Here is a 12,810-nt window from a genome sequence, read left to right on the forward strand (position 1 = left end):
TCTACATCAGGCATAGGGGCGTTGCATCTGTACGTCTGTCTTTTAGTAATGCGTGGCGACCGAATCTCTGTTTCCAGTTCATCTGCCAGGACGACGGCGTCCTTGTAGAGTTGCGAAAATGTTTCGGCAGAGTCCACTCTTCGCTTATCAAGAACAGCCATGGTGTCCACCAATGCGTTCTTGGCCGTTCGGACGTCAATACACTGTCTCTGGAAGAGACGACTGAGCGGAAGCGTATGGGCCAGCATGTCGGCCAAGCAGATAATAGTAACCAGGAATTCGCCGTCTTTTATGGCGGCAAGGAGCGTTTTAGCTTTCGCCGAACTGTGCATTTCAGTCCAAGTGGAGATGCTCTCCAAAGCCTTGGCCACGCTCCCAAGCGAATCACGAAATCTCATAACGCCGTCGTGCCTCTCAATCCATCTCGTTTCGCAAAGATCTTTCAGTTGACCACCAAGGATGGTTTTCAAAACAATATTTCGTTTCGGTGACGCTGTAAAAAAAGAAATCACCTCTTTCATAACACCAACAGCATTTCTAATGGACTGTAGCCTTGATGATTTTGACAGCGACAAGTTTAGTGCGTGGTTGAAGCAAGGACAGTGCACAGCATTGGGTGCCGAGCGTTTAATTTCAGATACAGCGCCACAAATCTGAGAGACCATGACGCTGCAGCCATCGGTACCTATACCAACGCACTTTTCGAGATCAACTCCTAATGCCTTCAGTGCCTTAATAACTTGTTGCCCGAGCGTTATTCCTGTCACAACGGGCTCACTTATGCCAGAGCCAACAGCCGTGCTACCAATATCACTACGAATGTCTACGAACTGTACGAAGTCTTCTCGAATGACGTTGTTGTGGACATATCGCAGAACAAGACACAATTGTGACATATGAGCAACGTCAGTAGTTTCATCAAACATAACACTGTACATGCCGGATTCTTGTACCTGTTGAATTATCATAGAAAGCACTTCTTCCGCACAGCACGTGATTAGTTCATTCTGGGTTGTCTTGCTTATATATGTTGCCCGAGATGACGCATTGGCGAGATGCCTCTCGAGTTCCTTGTCACCACTGGAGACCCGAAAGCGCAATAGTTCACGAAAGTTTCCCTCGTTAGCGACTGGTGAAGCCTCTTGTGAGTTGTCGAGAAGCGAGCCATCGTCTCTATGTCCACGAAGCGGTATGCCTTGACGCCCTAGAAATATGATGCTTTCTATGATGGGTATCAGACGGTTTCTATTCTCAGTCACTTGAAGTAGACGCTGTTTGGACACTTGGTTCGCGACATCTCTTTCCGGTGCACCAGCACAAGCAAGAAAGTTTTTTGCGGCTTCCACTGCTTCCTTGTGGTATCTGGTGGCTTCATGCCGAGGAAGATCGCCATCCTTGCCTAGTAGCCTCGCAAATGTCCTGAGCGGTCTCGTCACAAGTTTCTGAAGTGGAACATTTCTTTGGTAGCCTCCAACGGCGCCTGTTGCGAACAATGCGCAGTATTTGCAATATAGACCTTTCTGACTGTTCGACAGAACAAGCCACTTAAATTTAAGCAAATGTGCACTGCTCAAATATCTTTTTTCCTCTTTGCCCCCTTTCTTGTGGATGGAGTGCGGGAAGCTATAATTTTGTGGCGGCTGCCAATGGGACTGCAGCAAACACCTCTTGGAGAAGTTGTCAACTTGCTTTTCCACGAAGTTTGCAATGTCCAAAGAACCCGACACCATGGCAGTGCCTCCACTGTCGCTGGCTGTCAAGAGCGTGGCGTCCGATCTTTTGCTTTCGTGTTCGGCATTCTGCATGCAGACAACATTCGCATCAATCTCATCTACGTGCAACGAAGGAGCGGGGAATGGAGTCTCCGTACGACTGGCTTGAGAGTCTTCTTGGCGAGTCTTCTTGGCAGCTGGACGGAAGAAACTGTCGATCGTTTTAGTACTCGCCCGCTTCATTCTTCACAGTAACTGTAAAAAGAAAGGAAATTCGCACTAAACGTTTTTCACTATCGAAGAAAAAGATGTAGGCAAAACAAAGCTGATTTTTTTTTTCAACATTTCTTTTGGAATGGTTTCAGAAGTGCAGATAAGAAATTGTAAAACAGTTTTCATTTTCAAACGGTACAAATGATTACACAAACGTACAAAATCGTTTGCAAGCGTGGTAGCAATACAAGAAACGAATAGAGCGTTTTAGAAAATTACGGTAATACCGTGCCATATATGGTACAGTATTACCGCACCACTCCTCCTTTCTAGCTCGTTGTGTTTTTGCAGCTCCCCGTACCAGTTACTGTGCGTCCCCCGAACAACAGGTTCCTCCTTCACCATACAAAGACTGAGAGGCAGCACTTAGGCGTGACAATTTCATAGTCATTTTTGAAGAAAAGCATTTGTAGAGCTGATGTACCCTCACTGGAATTAGGAGCGGCAAATGCACAAGAGAGAAAGGAGGAGTGGTGCGGTAATACCGTACCGTATAGGGCACGGTATTAGCGTAACTTGCTAAAAACACTAATAGAGCGTTTTAGCAAGTTACTGAAATACGGTACGCAAATCGGTAAGGCAGTATGGTAGCGTTCCTCCTTTCCCGCTGGTTCTTTTGCCGCTCCCCGTTCCAGTGACAGTGCGTACCCCAAACGACAGGTGTCTCGTTAACAATGTGTAGGCTGACAGGCAACGATCAGGCGTGACAACCCCACAGTAATTTTTGAAAAAGCTTTTGTGGTGTTGGGGTTTATATAGGTGATTCTGTTCAGAAATAAGAAGTGGGGTTTGGTGTGCACGATAACTGTCTCTCGAATAGGACACTTCAACCAGTACACACACGGGGAAAGGGGATGAAAAGAAGACAGAGAGGAGGAAAGACACTAAAGGAGAACTTGCGGGAAGGTAGGACGTGCCTTCACTGGCAAAAGGTCGACGACCGGGAAAGGAGGAGCGGTACCGCCATACGGTAGCTCCCACGCTCAAGTTTGCGCAGCGCCGTCCACCGCCCCAGCGGAGAGAAAGGAAACCTCTGGTAGCTCGGACCGGGCGCGCTTGCTTGGTTTTCCCATTGCGCGCGCGGAGAACGTGCTCCCCGGGGCTTTTATTTCGCATTTTTCACGCTATGGGTGCAGCTCCTTCGTCGTACTGGAAAGCAGGCACGCAGCCCTGCTGCATTGTGAACTGTCACAGAAGTTTAAAAATGATGAAGAGCCAAAAACTCCCCGTCAAGTTGTACCGTTTGCAATGCAAGCAGTGCGAGGAGCAGAGGCGTCAAGAGTGGATTATGGCAGTTAGCCGCACTAAGAGAGGAGCTTTCGCAGTCTTGTCACCTTGAAGCAATTTTTTGTTCTACACAGTATTACGAACTATTAATGGGGAGAAACGCGATGATCGTGCTCATTTGAAAGGGAAGTGCGTTTGTGAACCGAAGCTACAACAAATAGACAACCGCTGTACATTTCGAGATTGCGCGCTTGTTTCCGAGTCAACCATTTGTAATGTGACAGCAGCGGAGCATGTTGGCTTAATGCACAACAGTTTAAATACCGCACCGTGAGTACTGCAAGTGTTTTATTCAGCTGATTGCGGTACATTTCCTGTCGCGGCTAACTGTAAACAGAATTAAGCTGCATGTTTGCACTGAGCGTTTATATTAATTGGCCTTGCATGCAACACGCCGTGATTGCTTAGCAGGCTGAGGTGTTGCGCTGCTAAGTTCGAGGTCATGGGTTCGATTCCCGCATACGGCACCTGCATTTCGAAGGGAGCGAAATGCAGTAACACCGGCGTACTTAGATTTAAGTGCACGTTAAAGAATCCCAGGTGGCCGAAATTAATCCGAAGTCCCCCACCACGGCGTGACTCATAATAATGTCATGGTTTCGAATAGTAAAATATTATAGGCTTGCATGCGCGCGAGCCGCGGGCGATATACAGCTGCCGCTTTGGAAACGAGCTGACAAAAAAACCAAGGCGGCAATTAAATTTTCGATTGATTGAAATAACTTTAATGTGATTGAAATGACTTTAATTTTCGATGGCTTCGCGAAATCAGACGGGCTTAGCATCGGGCACAAAGCTCGGCATTATCATAAATATGCGCGATCCCAGTGGGTATTGTATAGTATGATGCTGACAAAGCGAGCTGTCGAAACAACCAAAGTGACATTCGAATCAGCGAACAAGGTGCATTATCAGGCTTCGATATTATCCAAAATGAAACAAGACTCTGCAAGAAACATGCTTGGTCGAAGTGGGTATGAAACATTTTTTGCTCGCATCATTATGCTATCCAAGGGAGCTCTAAAAAAATTCAAGGCGATCCGACGTTGTTATCATCCGATGCAAACCTCGGCAAAAGTGAAACTCCCACGAAACTGAACACTGCATGCGCATTGCGATCCTGCCAGGGCAGATGTAAATTTATGCTCTTCACGCTGAGCTCATAATAAATTTAAAGACACGCGACAAACTTGGCATCCAAGCAATCGAAAGTTATCAATCGAAAGCGCACGCGAAAGCGTGGTGGTTGTTTGCTGACAGCTCCGAGCAGACACGACTGCCGCAACGAAGGTGTGTTTTACCGGTAACATATAATTACAGAACTCGCGCAGTCACCTCCCTATTCATGTCATAGAAATGTGGCCTTTCACCATCGGCACGCACGTAGCGCTCGCCCAAACAGCATCGTCCTTGACGACCTGCTCGGTCCCGCAAAGGTGGTCGATCAACCGCTCTCCTCTGGTGAGATTTACACCGTGAAAACGTTTTTTCCATCTTTTCCACCTTTCTAAACCTTCAGAGCAAGCGACAAGTGAAGCTGCACGTGCAAGGCGAGCAGAGAACAGCGCGTGCAGGGTGCGTGAACGTGCTGAGACAGCGCAGTCAAAAGGCAGGTGCGGGGAGAGCAGCGACCGGTTTTTGCAAGAAAGGCGGCGAAACGCGCGCGACGCAGCGTCCCCTGGCCGAGCTTGGGAGGCCTGGCCGGGTAGACTGCACGTGCGCACGCTTCTTTCCTTAGCGAGCGCGCACGTGCAGTCTAGCCCGGCCGTGCCGTAACTAGCTAAAAAAGGAACAAGAAAACACTGCATTTGAAGCACAACACTCGACTTCGCCATTTTTTTTCGCAAATGTATCGCATTTTTAACTTTAGAAAATTTCGGGAAGTATAATCAAAACCATTTTCTCCTGTCCCCTCCTGGCAGCTAAACTCTTAAAAAACAAAGGCCGGCAACATCACTAACCTAATACTAACCGTTTACTAGTCACAAAAGCACTACCGTCTTGGCAATGGAAGATAATAAAATGCGGGTTAGTGAAATTCACTACCGGGCTAGCAAGTGAATAGTAATAACTCGAACGATTAGCCCATTCTAAGTTCTTCGTACGCATAGGTCGGCAAAAAATGTGGAGCTCACTCAGACTCACTCACTAAACATATCTTACCCTTAGGGCTCACTCGGACTCAGACTCACCAAAATATAATTCATTCGAACTCACTCAGACTCAGGCTCACGGCTCGATCTTAGTCTGAGTGAGTCTGAGTGAGTCGACTCATGAGTCCGCTAGCCTATAATTAGCCTTTTTCTAGCATAATGTCAATGCTCTTTAACGCCAATATCTCGCATAATCGGTGCGCTACTTAGCATCTTTTGATTTCGTACCTTCAAATACGAGTTATCTGAGTTTGTAGTTCAATAAGGACCTTTTTATTGAATGAGATGACTAAAACACGAGATATTTTTATTTATTTATTTATTTATTTAATATACCTCAAAGGCCCCCCAACAGAGGGCTTTACATGAGGGTGTGGGCAAACAATGTAGGGTTAATAAAACAATGATTCTATGGCATTTCGAAAGTTATCCGTGTTGGAATGATGGATGACACTTGGGGGAGATCGTTCCAGTCCCTGGCTGCTTGGGCGAAAAAGGAGTGATGGTGGGCTGTGGTGCAAGCAGGGGGTGGGTAGACGGCCTTGAGGTGACTTGTGCGGGCTGAAGTGCGATTGGGCTGATTGAATGGGAGAGTTATAATGAAACGCATGATACATTTTGTGATACAATGATAGCCTAGAAATCTTACGGCGTAGTTCAAGGTTAGGTAGACCTGCTTTTCTTTTAAGGTTAGTAACACTGGTATGATATGATTAATCTGAGTAGATGAACCTAACTGCGCGGTTTTGAATTACTTCGATGGACTTACATAGGTTAATTTGAGGTGGGTCCCAAATGGCGGATGCGTACTCTAGTTTTGGGCGAATGAGTGTTTTGTAGGCTAGTAATTTGACTGATGGAGGCGCAAGATGTAAGTTACGACGAAAGTAACCGAGAGCTCTGTTAGCATTGTTAACTATTTTACTTACGTGAGAAGACCAGTTTAGATTCTGTGAGATGTTAACACCAAGATATTTAATGGAACTTAGGGAAGAAACTATGGAGCCATTAATATTATAGTTAGCGGCAGGTAAGTTATGGCGTCTGTGAAATGAAACGAGTGCAGTTTTATTAGTATTTAGGACCATGAGCCATTTGCGACACCACTCGTCGAGTTTTAGTAGGTCATGCTGGAGAGTAATTGTATCTGAAACGTTAGTAATAGGTCGGTAGATTACACAGTCGTCAGCAAAGAGGCGGATGTTAGACGAAATATTATCGGGTAAGTCATTGATGTAAATTAAAAAGAGGAGGGGGCCTAGAACTGTACCTTGAGGCACACCGGAGATTACGTTAGAAAGGGATGAGGGCGTGTCGTTAGCTTCTACAAATTGCTGACGGTTAGTGAGGAAGTCTTGAATCCAATTGTAGACAAGTTGGTTAAGGTTTAATTGAGAGAGCTTTAGTAGTAGGCGGTTGTGGGGAACTTTGTCAAAGGCTTTCTCAAAGTCAATAAAAAGGGCGTCAACTGGTATGTTAAGGTCTACGCTAGCGCTTAGGTCATGGATGAATAGTGCAAGCTGAGTATCGCATGAAAGTCCCTTTTGGAATCCATGTTGGTTAGGATGAAAAAATTTAACTGAGGTAAGGAACTTAGCAATTTGCGAATGAATTATATGTTCCATTATTTTTGAACAGATGCTGGTTAGGGATATGGGCCTGTAACTAGATGAACCTGGCTTTGGAACCGGAACGATCTTACCCACTTTCCAGTCGTGAGGAACGATGCCGGATGAGAGTGATTGCTGAAAAATATGAGAAAGAATAACACTGGTAATTTCTTTGGTGTTTTTCAACACCTTAGCATTAATACCATCGATGCCGCAGGATGATGTAAGTTTTAACGATTCGATGATTTTCTGGATGCCCTGAGGTGAAAAAATGACGTCTGGCATGGTGGGGTAGTTGTGGGGGGAGACATCAGGGAGGTTTCCAATGGGCTCTCTGGTAAAAACTGAAGAAAAGGTAAGGTTTAGTGCTTCTGCTACTGCGTTATTCGGGATAGGTTGTCCGGTATGATCCATTATTGATATGCATCTGTTTTCGTTCTGTGGGTTAATCACTCTCCAGAATTGTTTTGGGTTAGTGCGGAGTAAGTTGGGCAAGGTGGTATTATTAAACAGCCGCTTCGCTTTATCGACGGCAGAGCAGAATAGTTTCGCGGTGGCCTGGTATTTTTGCCACGCCACAGGATTGTTAGTGTTTTTTGCGGTGCGAAATTGCCGTTTCTTTTTGTTTTTCAGCCTCTTGAGTTCAGGGCTAAACCAGCGGGAGGTGCTACGTTCACTAATTGTAATTGTTGGAATGTAAATACTGATTAGCTCATTCATTTTAGATTTAAACATTAACCAATTTTCTGTGATAGATCGCTTGTTAAAATCTTTAACTAGAAACTGCCAAAATTTCGTTAGTTCTTTATTGAAGTTATTGTAATCGCCCTTATCGTATAGGGTAAGTTTTTTGCGTGTTTTTTCTGCGCGGTTCAGCCTACATTGGAAGGTGCCATGAATGACCTTATGGTCGCTGATTTCGTCGAGGTATGAAAGCGGGGTAATTCTATCGGGATGGGTTGTTAATACTAAATCAAGTATATTGGCGGTATGTTTAGATTGCCTCGTTGCTGCATTAACAATTTGAGTTAAAGCAAATGTTAAACACGTATCGACGAAGTTGCTTTCAATGTTTTGTTTCGATGTGAGGAGGACGAGGTCCGACCAATCTATGTTCGGAAAATTGAAGTCACCGAATAAGACAACTGGGGCATTAGGAAACCGAGTTTTTAGTGATTGTAGCGCGTCATGAAACATATGTATAAATGTGCTGTCGGAATCAGGTGGACGATAGCATGCACCTAAGACTACGTGGGGTTGAACGGCTTTACAGCACACAAAGACCATTTCGAGTGAGGTAGGTATATCGATACGGCTGCAGCTAAGGTCACGGTGAGTAGCAATGAGCACGCCACCACCACGCCGGCCATCTCGGTCGGTACGAAAGATACTGAAATCTGGGTAAGAAGGAAATATTTCAACGTTATTGATAGACGAGTTTAGCCACGTTTCTGTTAGCACTATAACGTTAGAATCCGAAGAGTCGATTAAACTGGATAGGATATCTCGCTTTGGTAGTACGCTCCTGATGTTAGTAAAAAGAAACGAGAAATAGTCCTTGGGACCGTAAGGGCAACCACTATTTAACTGCTACGGGGCGCGAAGAACGACCTGTTGACCAACCGGGTCATACACGTAGGTGTTCTTCCCTGCTACGAGTTTGTTGTGACGAAGGCTGCTGGAAAAATTTTGCGTTTTCTTGAACTCGACCAGTTTTTTACGGGCTAGGCGTGTAGCTGGTGAGAAATCTTGCGCAACATTAACCTTGGGGTGCTTGTTGTCTTTGCTAGTGGTCAGTATCTTTTCTTTATCTTTGAAATGGGTGAATTTTACCAGAACTGGTCTAGTTTTATTCGGCGAAAAGGTACCGAGTCTGTGTGCGCGTTCAATGTCTTTCGGAGCAATAGTTAACTTGAGGTGCTCGCTTGAAAACCTGATAATTTTTTCCTCAGATTTTGCCCAACTTTCGTTCGACTCATCATCTATGCCGTAGAACAAGTTATTACGCCGCGCTCTGTCTTCAGCGTCATCTGTGCGTGCAGTTAGCTGCTCAATCTGATGCGCGTTTGCCTCCGCAAGTGCATGCACACTCTTTACGTCGGCTTTGATCGCCGTCAGCGATTGGCACTCTCCTTCAATTTTCGTAAGTCTCTCTTTTATGTCTTTCAGCATTTTATCGTTGTCAGCCTGTTTATCTCGAATACCTTTAATTTCGCTAAGTAGTGCTGATTGGCCGGTTTTTAGTTCACGCAAGGCTGCTAACACATCAGAGTGGTCGTCTCCGGCAGAGGCACGAGTGGCAGGCCCTGGGTTTAGTTCGACATCGCCAGACAGTATCAGAAGACTCTGAATGATATTCACACAGTTGCAAAGAATAGCAAACGCTGCATGTGGGCCCGGCAGCACTAAAAGACCACGGTAACGTGTGGGTTTAGTGAATAATGAAAAGCGATTTGTTACCTGCGCAAAGAATAGCGGAGCGTGGTGAGTTGGTGTCATGGCGATCATGCCGCCGGACCCACTGAAAGCAGCGATGATGTCACGGTGATTTATATAGGTGCTGTCACGTGAAGGAAAGTTGAGGGTGTGTGGTCCCGTGCGAAGCATGCGCAGCAGCGAGGGGGGCCGCACAGGAAAGGCAGCAGGAACCAGGCACCATTGTTGACGCTCGGGGTCTGATGCAAGGCTGAGCCCTGCAGACGTGGTCCTTGGGTGGCATAGCCGCTGACCAGCAATGTCGTCGAGCAGAAGTCGGGGGCCGGATGCAGGGTCCCATGTACGAAGACGCATGGTGTCGCCGACAAGACGTGTCGACGAAGCCCTCCAAGAGGACGACAGAGGACCAGCCATGACGTCGCCGAAGCGGTAAGCTCGGGTAGCACTCGTTGTCGCGGAAGCATTGGTGATAGCACCGCACGAGCAGCAGGCCATGACGAGTAGCTGCGCAAAGAATAGCGGAGCGTGGTGAGTTGGTGTCATCGCGATCATGCCGCCGGACCCACTGAAAGCAGCGATGATGTCACGGTGATTTATATAGGTGCTGTCACGTGAAGGAAAGTTGAGGGTGTGTGGTCCCGTGCGAAGCATGCGCAGCAGCGAGGGGGGCCGCACAGGAAAGGCAGCAGGAACCAGGCACCATTGTTGACGCTCGGGGTCTGATGCAAGGCTGAGCCCTGCAGACGTGGTCCTTGGGTGGCATAGCCGCCCAAGGACCACGTGGTTCTTCCCGTGAAAAAGTTTGGGGGGAGAGGTCAAGGCGACTCCTCCCCCTCTCCCTCCTCAACTCACGCATCTGATCAATAAATATTGAGCTGACCTATGAACGGTAGCGCGTTGAAGTATGTGGGACTATACGTGAGTATAAACGTGAGACGACATAAGGCTGATAGCAATGCTGAAGTTGAGTAGACAGGACCATAGGTCGGCAAAAAATGTGGAGCTCACTCAGACTCACTCATGCAATATATTTTGGCCTTTGGGCTCACTCGGACTCAGACTCGCCAAAATTTTTTTCTACCGGACTCACTCGGACTCAGACTCACCAAAATTTTTCCCGACCGAACTCACTCGGACTCAGACTCACAAAAACTCTACTCACCCGGAGTCACTGAGACTCAGACTCACGTCTCGATATGAGTCTGAGTGAGTCTGAGTGAGTCGACTCATGAGTGAGTTTGCCGACCTATGTTCGTACGGCACAGCCATGGAATTTAGACTACGACTGATCGGAACGGCCTGCCCCGCGACATTGCCGAAATCACCCGTTCAACAACATTTACAATAAAACTAAGATCTAGCACCACTTAATAAATGTATGGAGCCACGAATTTGAAGAACTTTGTAAACCCCACTTCTCATGTAATACCTCAAATGTGACGTTTGTAAGGAAAATAAAGTGAAGTAAAGTGATGTGAAGGGATGATCAATATTTGATACCTGATAAACGCAAAATATGGCTTTCACTTCATTAAAACCTTGCTAGGTGACACACAAAGGACAGCGCCATACATTTTACCCGCAGCATTTCATACGCAAGGATTAATAATAACAAAATTTTGAAAAACTTACGCATTGGTCGCCGCAGTAGGCACCCAGGAAACTCGGATAAAAAGCTGGTCACCGGCGGTTCAATCTTCCAAGTGCTAATAGGCCGGAGTAACGGTTCCTTCCATGGGTGCCCGAAGACCACGATGGAGATTGGGCGGAGACGAAAAATGGGACTTCGGAGCTGACACTCTGACAGTATTGCGCTGCTGCTTAAATACTGGTCCAAGGCAGGTGCCGCCGAGCAAGCTTGCGAGAGCAATTGAGCGTGTCGAATCAGTCCATTCAACAAAATTCAGCAGGCATTCGTCAATTCCCCCTCGGTGCATGTATAACCGTGTACTTGGGAGGACCTTTTTGCAAGTGTGCGGGGTATAATCGAGCGCGACTCCGAAAGCTCCGTTTGACCGTCCTTAGGCTGCGGAGATAGAAAGGGCATTTTCTGGCAACACGACCGGCCAGAAACGTTTCCGAGAAAAAAAAGAGAAAAAACAGGTGGTAGGACCATTAGATCGCAGAAGTCTTCTTCATTCTTAAAGTGGATAAGTAAGTTGCCCAGCGGTCGTTAACTTCGGATAAAGTAGGGATGGATTATCTTGGTGCTTACTAAAATGACCGCCACGCGTAAGGGCTAGCCACGAGAGGTCAAAAGCGTTTTTTTTTTTCATGTGCTCTGGGATGAATAAAAAAATGTCAGTTGCCAGTTAGCGCCGGTGCCGTCGCCTCGTCTTCGGGCTCCCCGTTTCTTGTGCACATTTTTTCTTCCAATGATACCAAGAAGCCCAACATTCCAGTCTCCTCAAAAAAAAAAAAGGCAATGGGGAGGAGGGGGCGGGGTAACAAAGGGAGGCTTACTCCGAAACTACGTTCAAGGAATACTAGAGCTCGCCGTTGTGGGAATACTCATTTATCGAGCAGGTGGCCTGCCCTTCCCTCTTTCACCCTCCTCTTACCAACAACACTGATACGTGTTCCCCAATGTTTAGCGGAAATATGCGTTTTCTTCATCATCAAACCAATACTGTTCATTCATTAAGTGGCAGCGCCAACCCAAGACAATGAACGAGAATGGAATGCAAGGGACCAGACAAGCGCCGACTCGTTGCTCAGTTTACTGCGGAAAGGCAGTTACATGAATATGCAAACTCTAGTAGCGCACGTGAGCAAGGCCATACAAAAAAAAAAGGTATCACATTGTACAACCAATTTGCAAAATAAAGTATTTTGTCTACAAAAACCACAAAATAATCACGTGACACTGCCACAGGAAAATTCTTCGTTAGTAAGCTTTACGGCTCGCTTACGCAGTTATCTGAACGTCTCCTGATATGTAAGGCATCTGTTATATTACGTGCAATTTTGTTTCTGTAAGCAAAGAACATCTTTGAATCAGGCCAAACTGGCTCACAAATTTGACACTCTTTTGCAATGATCAGCTAAGTGTGAGTAATTAATTATTTTTGCCTGGTGGTTGTCCATGCTGTTTCAACCGGCTGTTATTATACCAGCCGGTTTAAACGATGTAAACATTATCGTAAGTTGGTGGCTACATGTAAACTACATCCAGCTGAATATCTTTTGTTTTAAGACGCAGAATTTTCGTTGTTTCTTTTGTCGTTTTTTATCGCCCGCACGGCAGATTCGTTTAAAGGTATCGGGGGCATTAAAAACATTAAAGGTATCGGGGGCATTAATGCCGAAACGGCTGCTTGCGTCCGTGGAAAAAGCGAT

This window comes from Rhipicephalus sanguineus, chromosome 7 (genome assembly GCF_013339695.2).
Source record: "Rhipicephalus sanguineus isolate Rsan-2018 chromosome 7, BIME_Rsan_1.4, whole genome shotgun sequence".
Classification (NCBI taxonomy): Eukaryota; Metazoa; Arthropoda; class Arachnida; order Ixodida; family Ixodidae; genus Rhipicephalus; species Rhipicephalus sanguineus.